Genomic DNA, 15,856 nt, shown 5'->3' with positions numbered 1-15,856 from the left:
TACCCGAGAAAGCTCGCAGGCCTTGTATTTATAGGGCGAGAATGCGAGGGTTCGACCGAGAAGGGGACACGTGGCTGCTGGAGCGAAGGCCACGAAGCGAGAGGAGCTGGCGTGCATGTGAGACTCGGACGCGACACGGGGCGAGGCGCGTCGGACGAGGATAGGCTTCGGCTTTGGTCCAATCAGAAGGCAACACGCGTCAGACGTTCGGACGCACAGCGCATCGGGTGACTAACGTGCTTCTGACACGCGGCCTACTCGGATAGAGGGTGACGTGGCCGGTTCCGGATAAGTCTTATCCATGCAAGATTCCTTGGAAAATGAGCCCAAATCTTCTAAACTTCATAACTTTCGCATACGAGCTCCGTTTTTGACGTTCTTTATATGCACGCATAGGCGGGAATAGGGATAATGTCACTGTAGCACAATGAACTTTTGTGATTTGTCTGACTTGACCAATTATTATTTTTTTTCTACGCATTAGGTCATATAACTTTTACTGTACATGTCAATTAGGTCATTATCGTTAGTTTTTAACCATTCCTCCGTTAACTAGTTATCTAAATTACACGAATGGCCCCTATGGTTTAATTTTCTTTCGTAATTGTTCGTTATCATCCATGTTTCAAATCATACAACTAAAACTACCACAATTTTCAAACTCTAGGGACCAAAGTGTAACATTGTCATCCTCTTCCCTAAATTCTTTCCTCTATTACTCTGATAAAGTCGCTAGGGCTCCGTTACATTACACTCACCAGCCCTCGAGAGGTAGCCGGAATGATTCGTAGATGAAGCATTGGCACTCACCAGCTGTCAAGATGCTTCCCTGTTGTCTTCCATCAATTCTGTTTTCCATTCGGCAGTACAGTGGGACAGCGTTTCGGAGAGTTTCACGCCGTTGGAGTACCTGCCGGAGACGGCGGACAGTGGTTCAGTCACATCGAAATAGGAGATTTATCTGCATCTCTGCAATCATCCAGTCATCTTAGACGAAGGAAAGAAAGTAAAATTTTGAATAACTTTCGTATTTCATTTAATTTGACTCTGGTTAATTTCATATTTTCTACCAATCTTCATAAACACGAAAAATGCTCAAAACAAATTAAATTTAGAGGTCTCGAAATGGGAAACAAGTTTTGAATAGTATCGATCTGATTCTCTTAATCCAATTTCAACAGAGTTTTTGGTTGGATAAAAGTAGCAAGAAGAAACGCTACATGTTAGCTGCGAGATAGTTATCAATCGCTTCTTCCGATTCCCCAAATTGTTGGATATGGATGCCAACAACAGAATCAAGGTAATATTAGGCTACTCGCTCATAGCTATTAACACCTCAAAAATTATTCCTCTATTTTAACTCCTCGAATCTCGAATTACAAATTCACAGAGGCAGCCGAACTGATCTGTGTGAGTTTGCTTGAAATCATCGACAAAATCAGTATTTCAATCTTCTCCCCTGATACAACTTACGTTGCTCTTCTTATGTTCAAAACAACACCGAAAGCTTATGGATTGGAGTACCAACCGGTGGAGGTCTGTATTGGTTTTCACGGCGACCGGAGTCAAACCCGGATGGTGTATCTCGACCCTGAAGTAGGATGGAGACGAGGACTCTGATCAATGAGAGGAATTCGGATGTTTAGCAAAGTAGGATTTGCGAATTGGGATGTGCCTTCGCCTTCTAAAGAGAATGGTTCGGAACAAAGAGATGATGGGTGGTTTGAGATTGAGATCGGAGAATACTTTAATGGCGGTGGTGATGCGGCGGAACTGGAGCTGCATGTGGTGAAGGTGAATGAAGGGAATTTGAAGACTGGTCTTGTTATTCATGGTATCGAGTTTAGGCCTAAAAAATTGTAAGTAAGAATTAAGAATTAAGAAAGTAGTTATTGTGTTGGAAATTGAAAATCAATTAGTTTGGTTTATTGGAAAACAACTGATTTTTTTTTCGTTTAGCGATATGATATGGTTGTAATTCAGAAATTGTAATGTATTGAATATTTTTTGGGATTTTTTACATTAAAAAGTTCCGAAAGAATTTACACTTTGGTCCCTAGAGTTTGAAAATTGTGGTAGTTTTAGTCGTGTGATTTAAAACATGGCTGATAACGACCGATTACGAAAGAAATTTAAACCATAGGGGCCATTTGTGTAATTTAGCTAACTAGTTAACGGAGGAATGGTTAAAAATTAACGATAATGACCTAATTGACATGTACATTAAAAGTTAGATGACCGAATGCGCAGAAAAAAAAAACATAATTGGTCAAGTCGGACACATCAGAAAAGTTCATTGTGCTACAGTGACATTATCCCGCGGGAATATATTCTACAACTTTCTTGTAGACTTTGTCGGCTAGTTTTGACTTTATTTTTAATATTATTATTTTTAACAGACCGGGACAGGAAAATCCGTTAAAAATTCATAACTTCTTCATCCGACATCCGTTTTCGTCAGACTTTTTTCCGTTGTACTACTATTGACGAGATCTTCAATTCTCATTTAGGTTGTGTCGGCTAAAAATCACTCGATCTAAAATTCGAGTTTTTATCTGTCTACTGCTAAGCGGAAACTTAGAAAAATCATAACTTCCTCATACGAAGTCAGATTTTGGCGTTCTTTTTATAGAACTTCTCGGTTTAACGAATACTACGACTTTCATTTAGATTACTAAGGCTAAAAAGTAGTTTATCAAAAAGTCACTTTTTATGTCATTCGGCGCTGTGTCGGTTTTGTCGCGGATCTTCGATTGGTCATAACTTCTTTGTTATAACTCAGATTTCGACGAGGTTTTCACCTACATGTTTCTAACAAGATAATCTACAACTTTCAATAATAAAAGTTTACTTATTTCAAATTTTATATTTTCTCTAAATTTCACTATTGGCTTTTAATTGGAATCTCATAAGACTTCCAATATTTTCTGAGTGATTCTAAACATAGTTTTATTTCATTTCTAGTAAAAACTATCTGTTAGAACTCAACACTCAATTTCACATAATATTTCATAATATTATTCTCTTTTATAATTTACAATACACGATTTCAAAACGTGTATGTTACAAATACCTCCTCCTTTTGAGGATTTTGTCCCCGAAATCACAACAATTAAAACAAATGGGGATACTTCGATCTTATTTCATTCTTATTCTCCCAAGTATAATTTGGGCCTCGATGGTGTTTCCACTTGACAAGTACCAACTTCACTTCTTTATTACATAGATTAGTCGTTCTTTCATTTATGATCTCTTCTACTTAACTTATTATCCAATTTCACCTCGGATAATGGAATTGTTTCATCACATACGCTCAAGCATTTATGTAGATATCTTACATAAAATACATCATGAATACCTGTTAAATATTCAGGCAATTCCAAGCGGTATGGTTGTTTACCAATCCTCTGGATGATTTTGAAAGGACCAACAAATCTACGGCTTAGTTTTCCTTTCTTTCTCAAATATCATAATACCTTTCCCCGTGGTTACCTTCAGTATCACCCACTTGGAATTCTATGGGTCATCTTCTCTTTTCTGTATGGGACTTATGTCGATCATGGGCCGCTTTCATTCTTTCTCGTACCAATTGAATCTTTATCAGTGGTATATTGAATCAATCCAGGGCCTCCAAGTATTTTATCTCCTACATTATGCCAACAAAATGGTGTTCACAGTTACTACCAAACTCTAAGACACATGCACGAAGCATATCTTCTACTGTTTGGATTGTTCTCTCCGTCTAACCATCTGTCTGGGGATGATAAGTTGTGTTGCGAGCAACTCGAGATCCCAATTCACATTTCATACTCGCCCAAAAGTGAGAAGTGAGGCGAGTATCACGATCGGAAATAATCTTTAGTGGCACACCATGTCTCGCCACAATTTCATCTAAGTAAACTTGTGCATATTTCTCCATTAGAACCGTTGTACGTATGGCGAGAAAATATGCACTCTTAGTCATCTGGTCGACAATTACCCAAATGTTATCATTCTATATAGCAGTGTTTGGCAATTAGAGTAGCACTAGGCATAATATCAATTCAAAATTATGTTTTCCTATCCGGAGGTATTCCAGGCAAATCATCGGGAAGATCATCAAGATTTTCATTAATAATGGAAACATCATTTACAGTTTTCTTCCCCTTTCTTGAGATATCAACAGCATTAGTCGGATAAGTAGAATATCCCATCGTTATAAATTTACGAGTTTTTAAGAAAGAAGTTATTATTTTCAACGTAGACATAAATAGAATCCTCTTCTTCGATAGGGATGCATACTATCTCTTCGTAGCACAAGAGTTTTGTGTGGTTCTTTGACAACCAAACCATGCTGAGAATAATATCAAAGTTGGGCAAGGAGATAGGAATTAGGTTAGCAAGAAGATTATAACCTTCAATTCCTATGAGACTATCTCTATAGACTTTATCAGCAACTAATGATATATTTCCTATGTTATCTATATGAAATGATTGGACAATTGCGTAACAAGCAATTTGAAAAGAATGTGCGAATTTATAAGGCATGAAAGAATCTGAGGTATGACAATCAAATAAGATGTGAGCAGATCTAAAGTTTATGAAAAAAGTAATAGTCACAACATTCGAGTCCTAAACTCTTCAAACTTCTTAGTTACTAGCGGTGCTCAAACGTGTACCCGCTCATCATTCTTGTAACATCCCAAGTTCCAGAGCAAGGGATCGGGGGTGTAAAGTGTAAATAGAGGTTTGGACTCGGCGAGTTGGAAAGGTAACTCGGCGAGTCGAGTTGCGTGTGGACTTCATGAATAAGTGACCCGACTCGGCGAGTCGGGGCTACACTCGGCGAGTCAGTGCTGGAATAAGAAACACTAATTCCTAGGGTTTGCACCCTATTTAAAGAATGATATGCCTTCATTTCAGCCTCTATCTTCCCTGAGTGTTCCAGAGAAACCCTTGATTGTGAGAGACTCCATTGTTGAGAAGAGTGAAGCTTGGAAGAAGAAATTGGTGAAGAGAAGTTGGAGGAATTCGAGGACAGCATCAAGAGATCTTGTAGATCTGAAGTCTACATCAGATTAGACTCATCTTTGGGGTAAGAAGTCACCTCCTTAAGCCTATTTCCTTATTGTCATCCATGGTGGTTGTTTTGGGGATTCTTTAGCACGGTTTGGATCCATTTTGGGTTTAGAGGTTAGATCTAAAGTTGCAACTTCAGATCTAGGTTGTATTGGAGCCATGAGGGCAAAAAGCATCAGCCTTGGGGCTTGATTGAGAGTGTCCTTGCCTTAAACCTTCACTTTGAGCTTATTGGAGCTTGTTGAGCCTTGCATGTCACACCCCCGAACCAGACGGCGGAAACGACCGAGGGCTGTTGTGACTGAATTGAATACCATCACAGTGAATATACATGAAACATAACATCATTCATCACCATGCATTGAAATAGTACAACTGGTAATGTTTACATTTAGTACATTGTTTCATAACATTACATTCCCAAAAATAAATTGTTCGATACTGAATTAAACAAACAACAAGACATCACTGAGTACATTTTTCCCTTCGTTTTACCTGTTACCTGAGAATACAAGTATTTTAAAAAAAATCGTCAACATATGAAATGTTGGTGAGTTCATAAGTAATGTTTGAAATATAATGTTTTGTATTGTTTTGAAATCCACCAGAAAATCCGATATTTTTTGAAAAGAGTATCGTTTATAAAAAAAAGAGTGTGAAGATCCGTAAGTATGCTTGTTTGTTTCTAAAAAAAATTGTTAGACTTGGCATGCATCTTGTAGGTGTATGACTTGAAAAACCCTAGGAAAACCCGATGTTCTCCCAATACTTTGAATTCTACGTTTTCTATTTTATTATACCGTTGTAATGTGTGTATTCGATAATTCCAGGTGACGTTGGATTAATTATGGGTTGTGAATTGCTATAAACACGCATTAATGACAACGACTAGCTTACAACTATACAAACGATCCCTTAAGCGTCGTCCGTACTATTCACTTAATCCAATCACCCTAACTTCTCATAGCCCCACAACCGAGGAGAAAAGAGAGCACGAAGCCCTCGATAATTCCATAAGTCGTTCAAGGCTATCGTGAATGCGAAGGGCCCTTGGCCCGGCCCGCATTGGTGAATTCTTGACTTTACTGGCAGTACCAAAGGACCCTTGGGGCCCAACAGCACAAAAACTATTGAAAGTCCTTTTACACGGAATTAAGTCATATTAGACCCAACAACATGTAAGCGAGTTTCCTTCGGGCCTAAAGATCATGTCGTTGGGCTAGCTAGGCCCAACAAGCACGATTTGAAACCCTCGGGCCCAAAGATGGTGTATCGACGTCTAATGAATTCCCACGTGTGTATTGACTTCCCGTAATTTTAGCGTGTGTATTGTAGTATCGTCGCGTATAGATTACTGATTCAATATTGATTCGAGACCGAATCAATTCATTTAGTAACGATTTTTGGTGTTGAAGTTGCATTATGTTTCGTCGGTAATCATTGTACTAGTATTTCATCATAATGGATTTATTGTTTAACACATTAGAATGTTACTTTTTACAGCCCCTTTCTTATTGATAATTTACACTTTTGACCCTTTGTATAAAAGAATTTCCATTTTAGTCCTTAAACCATTTTTCTTGACACTTTCGTATCAAAACTTGTTGAAAAGGTATTTTTCAGCTCAAGTTTGTTTGGAAAACAGTTTTAGTCCCTCAAAATGAAGTTTTCTCGGTTGAAACCTCACTTTTAGCAACTTTTACACTTTTGGCCTAAAATAGAAAAATTTTGCATCTTTGGTCCTTTTTAACTATGAAAAGTATTTTTAACCCTTGAAATGGACTTGGAGCACTAGTAGTCCCCTGTTTTATAGAAAAGTACAGTTTCAGCCCTTCAAGTTTGAAAATCTCGCATATTGGGCTTTATTGGGCCGAAAAATTCATTTTTGGCCCATTATGCTTAAAATTTTACATTTTAATCCTTCAAGCGAGTATATTTCTAGAAAATACTTTTTTAAAACTGTTTTGTCTCATTTCAACCTATCAGAATTCATATTCTGTCATTTTGGGCCCTTAAATTTTATGTTTTTAACATTTTGAGCCCAAAAATGGGTTTTTAGCCCAAAAATGTTCATATTAACCAACTTAGTTATTTTCCTAGAAATGATTTGTGTGTAATAATATGTTTTATATTTGTTTCATACAACCTAATGTAAATCTCGGTTTTAAGGACTTTTTTACTAGATCCAACACCACAATCTCATAAAAACATGAATATAAACATAGAAATCACACAAAGCATACATATACCCATAGATCTACACATTTTCTTGAATTCCCCCCCCCCCCCCCAAAACTCATAAAAACCGAAAAATAGGGGGTATGAAGCTCACCTTGAGTTGTAGTTTCGGTTTTGAAGAGAGAAAAGAAGAAAATTTCGATCCTAGCAAGTCTTCTTGGTAGATCTCGAGTTTAGTGACTTCTAAGGTGCATGATCACAAGTTGGAATAGATTTAGAAGAGATTTTTGATGAAATGAAGTAGCTAGATCATGGATTAGTCATCAACTTACCTTATATGATGTGTTTGTGGGAAAAACCTCCTTGAAAAGCTCTTGATTCTCGAAATTTTTGAAGAAGGAGGGAGGAGATGTTCTTCAAGACTTTGAGGGAATGGAATGAATTTTTGTGAGTGTGTGTGTGTGTTGTTTTTGGCCGAGAGCAAGAAGAGAGGGGAGAGAGTGCATGGAAATATGAGTAAGGCTTGGATGCATGATGAATAATAGCCTAGTTACCCACAAAATAACAATGAGGTGGCTAGCATAAATCAACCCTTCTTCTTGGGCTTGCCTTGGGCCGAGAATGGAGAGGGAAAAAAGATTTTTAGGCTTTATTGCCCCTAAGCCCATGCTAGAGTCAGGTTGAATGATTGTCGCCCTATAAAATATAAGTGTGATTTTTATACTTTGTTGGGCTAGTTTAAGTTAATTATGGTTCATAATGGTTCATAATATTTAATTCATTTCATTCTAGGCCCATTGTGGCCCAAAATGTTGGAATAAATGAAAGTGGGTCCAATTAGATCCCATTTAAGAGTTCTAAGTACAAGATGGTCAAATTGGAAGCTTATTGGTCCATTGGGCCCAATAAGGAAGTCCTAGACCAAAATGGACCTAAAGAAGAACTTCTAGGGTTCCCAATTGCTTGTTGAGTATTTTGTAATGCTTGTATGATGTATTTGATTGCAATTTTGTTGTCACAGAGTAAGCATCATACATGCCCTTATGTTTTTGATTCGTAATTTTACTTAAGTGTTGTAGTTACAAGGCACAAAATTTCTAGTTGTGACATCATCCCCCCGTTAGAGGGAATTTCGTCCCGAAATTCTGTTTGAAAGATAGATTTGAGAATGCTAGAATAGGTGAGGGTACTTTTGCTTCATTTGATCTTCGCGTTCCCACGTGAATTCTGGCCCACGCTTCGCTCCACCGTACTTTCACGATCGGGATGCGACTTTGCTTAGTACGCTTCACCTCCCTGTCCATGATTTCCACCGGTTCTTCAACGAACATGAGATTCTCGTTGATTTCAATTTCGTCAAGGGGAATGACGAGGGTTTCATCCGATAGGCACTTCTTTAGATTAGAGACATGGAACACAAGGTGCACAATATTTAGTTCTGCGGGTAGTTGTAGTTTATACGCCACTGGACCTATTCGGGCGACGATCTCGAAAGGTCCAATGTATCGTGGGTTCAGTTTTCCCCGTTTTCCGAAACGAATGACTCCCTTCCAAGGTGAGCCTTTTAACGGTACTCGATCCCCGACCTGAAATTCTAAGGGCTTTCGTCGTTTATCGGCGTAGCTCTTTTGTCGGTCGCGCGATGCTTGTAATCGAGCTCTGATTTGAACGATCTTTTCCGTGGTTTCACGAATGATCTCCGGTCCCATTAGCGTCTTGTCCAATGTGTGTGCTTTTGCTAGTTAGGTGTCACCCACCTCAGCCCAACATAACGGCGACCTACATTTACGCCCGTACAGTGCTTCGAAAGGAGTGACCTTGATGCTCGAATGGTAACTGTTGTTGTACGAGAATTCGACTAAAGGTAAATGGGTATCCCAAGACTTCCCAAAGTCTATTACACATGCACGAAGCATGTCTTCGAGCGTTTGAATGGTTCGTTCGCTTTGACCATCCGTTTGCGGGTGGTAAGCGGTGCTCATGTCGAGATGAGTTCCTAGTGCTTTCTGGAGTGATTGCCAAAAACGTGAAGTGAACCTACTGTCTCTATCCGAGATAATAGACACTGGTACTCCGTGGAGTCTCACGATTTCTCGGATGTATAAGCGTGTCAATCTCTCCATCTTGTAGGATTCTTTTATTGGCAGGAAATGGGCAGATTTCGTCAGTCGGTCGACTATTACCCATATGGTGTCTCGTCCATCCGACGTCTTGGGTAGCTTGGTCACAAAATCCATAGAAATTCCTTCCCATTTCCACTTAGGGATTACCGGTTGCTGTAATAACACAGAGGGCTTCTGGTACTCCACTTTTACCTTGGCACAAGTAAGGCACTTACTAACATAGGTGGCAATTTCCGCCTTCATGTTAGGCCACCAATAGTGTTGTTTAATATCCAAATACATCTTGTTTGAGCCAGGATGGATGGAGTATCGCGTCTTGTGGGCTTCCTTCATAACTACCTCCCTAAATCCTCCGAGTTTAGGGACCCAAATACGGTTCATGAAGTAGTACACTTCGTCCTCTCTTACCTCTAGATTCTTCTCCATTCCGCGTAATGCTTCGCTTGCTTTGTTCTCCGTCTTCATGGCTTCTGACTGGGCTGCTCTAATCTGAGTGGTTAAGTGGGATTGGATGGTGATTGAGAGAGTTTTCGCACGACGATTAGATTACTCCTTCCGGCTCAATGCATCAGCTACCACGTTGGCCTTTCCTGGGTGGTACTTGATTTCACACTCGTAATTGTTTAACAATTCAACCCATCTTCGTTGTCTCATGTTCAACTCTTTCTGGTTCAAGATGTGCTGAAGACTTTTGTGGTCCGTGAAGATGGTGCACTTCGTACCATAAAGGTAATGCCTCCATATCTTCAGAGCAAAGACCACTGCTCCTAATTCCAGATCATGGGTTGTATAATTCACTTCGTGCGTCTTTACTTGGCGGGATGCGTAAGCTATCACCCTTCCATGCTGCATGAGAACGCAACCTAAACCCTGATTTGACGCGTCACAGTAGACCACGAAATCTTCCATTCCCTCCGGTAGAGATAGTACCGGGGCATTACAGAGGGCTTGCTTCAGGGTTCGGAATGCAACCTCTTGCTTGTCCATCCATTTGAATGGTACGCCCTTCTGCGTAAGTGAGGTAAGTGGCTTGGCGGTTTTAGAGAAGTTTTGAATAAACCTCCTATAGTAGTGTCACACCCCTGAACCAGACGACGGAAACATCCGAAGGCTGTTGTGACTCAATTGAATACCATCACAGTGAATATACATGAAACATAACATCATTCATCACCATGCATTGAAATAGTAAAACTGGTAATGTTTACATTTAGTACATTGTTTCATAACATTACATTCCCTAAAAGTAAATTGTTCGATACTTAATTAAACAAACAACAAGACATCACTGAGTACATTTTTCCCTTCGTTTTACCTGTTACCTGAGAATACAAGTATTTTAAAAAAAACGTCAACATATGAAATGTTGGTGAGTTCATAAGTAATGTTTGAAATATAATGTTTTGTATTGTTTTGAAATCCACCAGAAAATCCGATATTTTCTGAAAAGAGTATCGTTTATAAAAAAAAAGAGTGTGAAGATCCGTAAGTATGCTTGTTTGTTTCTAAAAAAAATTGTTAGACTTGGCATGCATCTTGTAGGTGTATGACTTGAAAAACCCTAGGAAAACCCGATGTTCTCCCAATACTTTGAATTCTGCGTTTTCTATTTTATTATACCGTTGTAATGTGTGTATTCGATAATTCCAGGTGACGTTGGATTAATTATGGGTTGTGAATTGCTATAAACACGCATTAATGACAACAACTAGTTTACAACTATACAAACGATCCCTTAGGCGTCGTCCGTACTATTCACTTAATCCAATCACCCTAACTTCTCATAGCCCCACAACCGAGGAGAAAAGAGAGCACGAAGCCCTCGATAATTCCATAAGTCGTTCAAGGCTATCGTGAATGCGAAGGGCCCTTGGCCCGGCCCGCATTGGTGAATTCTTGACTTTACTGGCAGTACCAAAGGACCCTTGGGACCCAACAGCACAAAAGCTATTGAAAGTCCTTTTACACAGAATTAAGTCATATTAGACCCAACAACATGTAAGCGACTTTCCTTCGGGCGTAAAGATCATGTGGTTGGGCTAGCTAGGCCCAACAAGCACGATTTGAAACCCTCGGGCCCAAAGATGGTGTATCGATGTCTGGTGAATTCCCACATGTGTATTGACTTCCCGTAATTTTAGCGTGTGTATTGTAGTATCGTCGCGTATAGATTTCTGATTCAATATTGATTCGAGACCGAATCAATTCGTTTAGTAACGATTTTTGGTGTTGAAGGTGCATTATGTTTCGTCGGTAGTCGTGGTACTAGTATTTCATCATAATGGATTTATTGTTTAACACATTAGAATATTACTTTTTACAGCCCCTTTCTTATGGATAATTTACACTTTTGACCCTTTGTATAAAAGAATTTCCATTTTAGTCCTTAAACCATTTTTCTTGACACTTTAGTATCAAAACTTGTTGAAAAGGTATTTTTCAGCTCAAGTTTGTTTGGAAAACAGTTTTAGTCCCTCAAAATGAAGTTTTCTTGGTTGAAACCTCATTTTTCGCAACTTTTACACTTTTCGCCCAAAATAGAAAATTTTTGCATCTTTTGTCCTTTTTAACTATGAAAAGTATTTTTAACCCTTGAAATGGACTTGGAGCACTAGTAGTCCCCTGTTTTACAGAAAAGTACAGTTTCAGCCCTTCAAGTTTGAAAATCTCGCATATTGGGCTTTATTGGGCCGAAAAATTCATTTTTGGCCCATTATGCTTAAAATTTTACATTTTAATCCTTCAAGAGAGTATATTTCCAGAACATACTTTATTAAAACTGTTTTGTCTCATTTCAACCATCAGAATTCATATTTTGTCATTTTGGGCCCTTAAATTTTATGTTTTTAACATTTCGAGCCCAAAAATGGGTTTTTAGCCCAAAAATGTTCATATTAACCAACTTAGTTATTTTCCTAGAAATGATTTGTGTGTAATAATATGTTTTATATTTTTTCATACAACCTAATGTAAATCTCGGTTTTAAGGACTTTTTGACTAGATCCAACACCACAATCTCATAAAAACATGAATATAATCATAGAAATCACACAAAGCATACATATACCCATAGATCTACACATTTGCTTGTATTCCCCCCTCCCCCCCCCACAAAACTCATAAAAACCAAAAAATAGGGGGTATGAAGCTCACCTTGAGTTGTAGTTTCGGTTTTGAAGAGAGAAAAGAAGAAAATTTCGATCCTAGCAAGTCTTCTTGGTAGATCTCGAGTTTAGTGACTTCTAAGGTGCATGATCACAAGTTGGAATAGATTTAGAAGATATTTTTGATGAAATGAAGTAGCTAGATCATGGATTAGTCATCAACTTACCTTAGATGATGTGTTTGTGGGAAAAACCTCCTTGAAAAGCTCTTGATTCTCTAAATTTTTGAAGAAGGAGGGAGGAGATGTTCTTCAAGACTTAGAGAGAATGGAATGAATTTTTGTGAGTGTGTGTGTGTTGTTTTTGGCCAAGAGCAAGAAGAGAGGGGAGAGAGTGCGTGGAAATATGAGTAAGGCTTGGATGCATGATGAATAATAGCCTAGTTACCCACAAAATAACAATGAGGTGGCTAGCATAAGTCAACCCTTCTTCTTGGGCTTGCCTTAGGCCGAGAATGGAGAGGGAAAAAAGATTTTTGGGCTTTATTGCCCCTAAGCCCATGCTAGAGTTAGGTTGAATGATTGTTGGCCCTATAAAATATAAGTGTGATTTTTATACTTTGTTGGGCTAGTTTAAGTTAATTATGGTTCATAATGGTTCATAATATTTAATTCATTTCATTCTAGGCCCATTGTGGCCCAAAATGTTGGAATAAATGAAAGTGGGTCCAATTAGAGCCCATTTAAGAGTTCTAAGTCCAAGATGGTCAAATTGGAAGCTTATTGGTCCATTGGGCCCAATAAGGAAGTCCTAGACCAAAATGGACCTAAACAAGAACTTCTAGGGTTCCCAATTGCTTGTTGAGTATTTTGTAATGCTTGTATGATGTATTTCATTGCAATTTTGTTGTCACAGAGTAAGCATCATACATGCCCTTATGTTTTTGATTCATAATTTTACTTAAGTGTTGTAGTTAGAAGGCACAAAATTTCTAGTTGTGACATTGCATTCACGTAAAGTTGGAAACTTTACGTGTGAATCTGGCCCTAGGAGTCCAGATCTATGTGTTAGAAGCAATGAAATGGCCTGTAATCGTCTGAATGAAGATGTCATGTGCATGCACTCTACGAGTTGAAGAATAACTCGGCGAGTCTATTAAAGATTGTCTTGGACTCGGCGAGTCTGTTCTTGGAATCGACGAGTCTGGTCGTGGAACCCTAGCCTTTTCTGTTTAAGCCGTGTCTTGGTGAGTTGAGCAGGATGAGACTCGAAGATTAATGGACTCGGCGAGTTAAGTCGTCATTGGGAGTTTTTGAGTATAGGGACTCGACGAGTCAACGGGTTGACTCGGCGAGAAGGGTCAACCAGGAAGGTTGACTTTGACTGAGGACTTTGACTTTGACCAAGGATTGACTAGTTTGACTTCCAGGGGTATTTTGGTAATTATTGGTATTTATTGAGTTCAGTTATCTGGTATTGATCAGTGGTGGAGTTCATGTCGGTGGTTGGAGCAGCGTGATCTTATTTCTTCAGTCGGCAGTTGTAGGTGAGTTATTCTCACTATACTGACGGGGTCTACGGTACCAAGGTCGGCCCTTTATCGGATGGAAATTCGGGTATTGTTTGTTATGTTATTTCTTTGCTATGTTTGCATCCTGGTAGTTAGGATGGTATACGTTAGAGACCAGGTTATGGTCAGTATCCTGGTATGTAGGATGATGATATGCTAGTGTCCGGTTAGGTCGGTATCCTGGTTAGGATGTTGCTATGTTATGTGATATGCTGGATCGGTTTGATTAGTTGTGAGATGTTATATTATTATATGTTTAGTTCATGTGCACATGGTTGTTGGACTGGGGTTGGGTTGAGGCGGGTCCTGTTTTCTGCTATAGGCCAACATACTCAAGGCGGACCGGTTAGGCCAAAGGCCCGACGAGCGGTCCGGATAGGCTGAAGGCCCCAAGAGGGCGGACCAGACGTGCCGAGGCTCGGAGAGTGCACCAGACAGACTGAAGGCTTGGTGCGGGCGGACCAGTCATACTGTAGACTTAAAGAGTGGACCAGGTGGACTGAAGGCCCGATGTGGGCGGACCAATCATACTGTAGACTCAAAGAGAGTGTGGACCGGGTGAACTGAAGGTCTGGTGCAGGCGGACCAGTCACGCTATAGACTCGATATGCATGGCTGTTCTGTTTATGATATGATTTGATATGTGTATGGTATTGTGGTTGGTATTTTGGGGGTAACTCACTAAGCTTTCGGGCTTATAGTTTCAATGTATTGTTTCAGGTACTTAAGGAGATCATGGCAAGGCGAAGGTGTGATCGTACCGCTCCTCAGTTTTATGTTGATGTTCTGGGATACTCTGATAATAAATGAATTGAAAAACTTTTTGTAATAACTTAATGAATATGGGTTGTTTTTGAAAAGTTTAAATTGGTTGTAAATTTTTGGATGTTACAAGTTGGTATCAGAGCCTTTGGTTTGAGTGAATTGGAGGAACATTCATGTGAATCCAATCTCAAATCAAGGAGAGTTTTTAAAAGTGAAATTGAAATGGTTTTCAAAAAATAAGTAGAGGAGGATGCGGAGGTACGATCAGCCAGAGCCAATAAGTAGACCCCAAAATACCATACAAGTTATTTGATTATGCGATATGTTAGAACAACATGCTAGTACTAGGCTAGGGATCTTCAGGAATTGCATGATAGAATTACCTAATTATATGATGCCTGCTAGCCTAGGGTTCCCTACTATGTGAGGTAGTTAGCAGTTCCTCTAGAGGTGAGGATTGAGTGTTTCCATGTATATGTTTATCGCTAGGGTGTTGTGGTGATACTTGATATAAATATGGGTAGGTGTGGAAGGTAATCTGGGCCCGTACTACTGAAAGCACAGGACCCACACGCGTATCAAGGAAGTCACAACCCCTAGGGTCGGGTTGGGAGTTGGTTCCCGGGTTATTGGGGAATCATCTGATTTCCTTCTGGGGTATTTTCAGTATGGTGGTTACGAGGCATGTCGGGGTGGATCCCGGTCAGGATTGGGATCAGGAGAGGGCGGTCAGGATGGATCAGCGCCACCCGTGGTCATTGGTCAGATGAGTACGGATGAGTTGGATGCCAGGATTCGTGAGATTCTGCATGATGAGATTGTTTGTATGTTCATGGCGGAGATGCCAGAGATGTTTGGGTCGATCAAGACCACCATGGTTGAGTATTTTGATGAGCACTATGCGGATCGTGTAGAGACGGCTGCCGCGACAGTTGCAGCGGCTGTAGCAGCTACAGGTGGAGCAGTCGGTCGGGGTTTTCAGTATCGGTACTTCGATAATACGAAGCCCCCTACTTTTGATGGATTTCAGGATCCGATCGTTTCTATGAGATGGTTGT

This window comes from Lactuca serriola, chromosome 3 (assembly GCF_051521515.1).
Source record: "Lactuca serriola cultivar US96UC23 chromosome 3, Lser_US96UC23_V15, whole genome shotgun sequence".
Lineage (NCBI taxonomy): Eukaryota > Viridiplantae > Streptophyta > Magnoliopsida > Asterales > Asteraceae > Lactuca > Lactuca serriola.
This window is presented reverse-complemented; position numbering follows the sequence as displayed.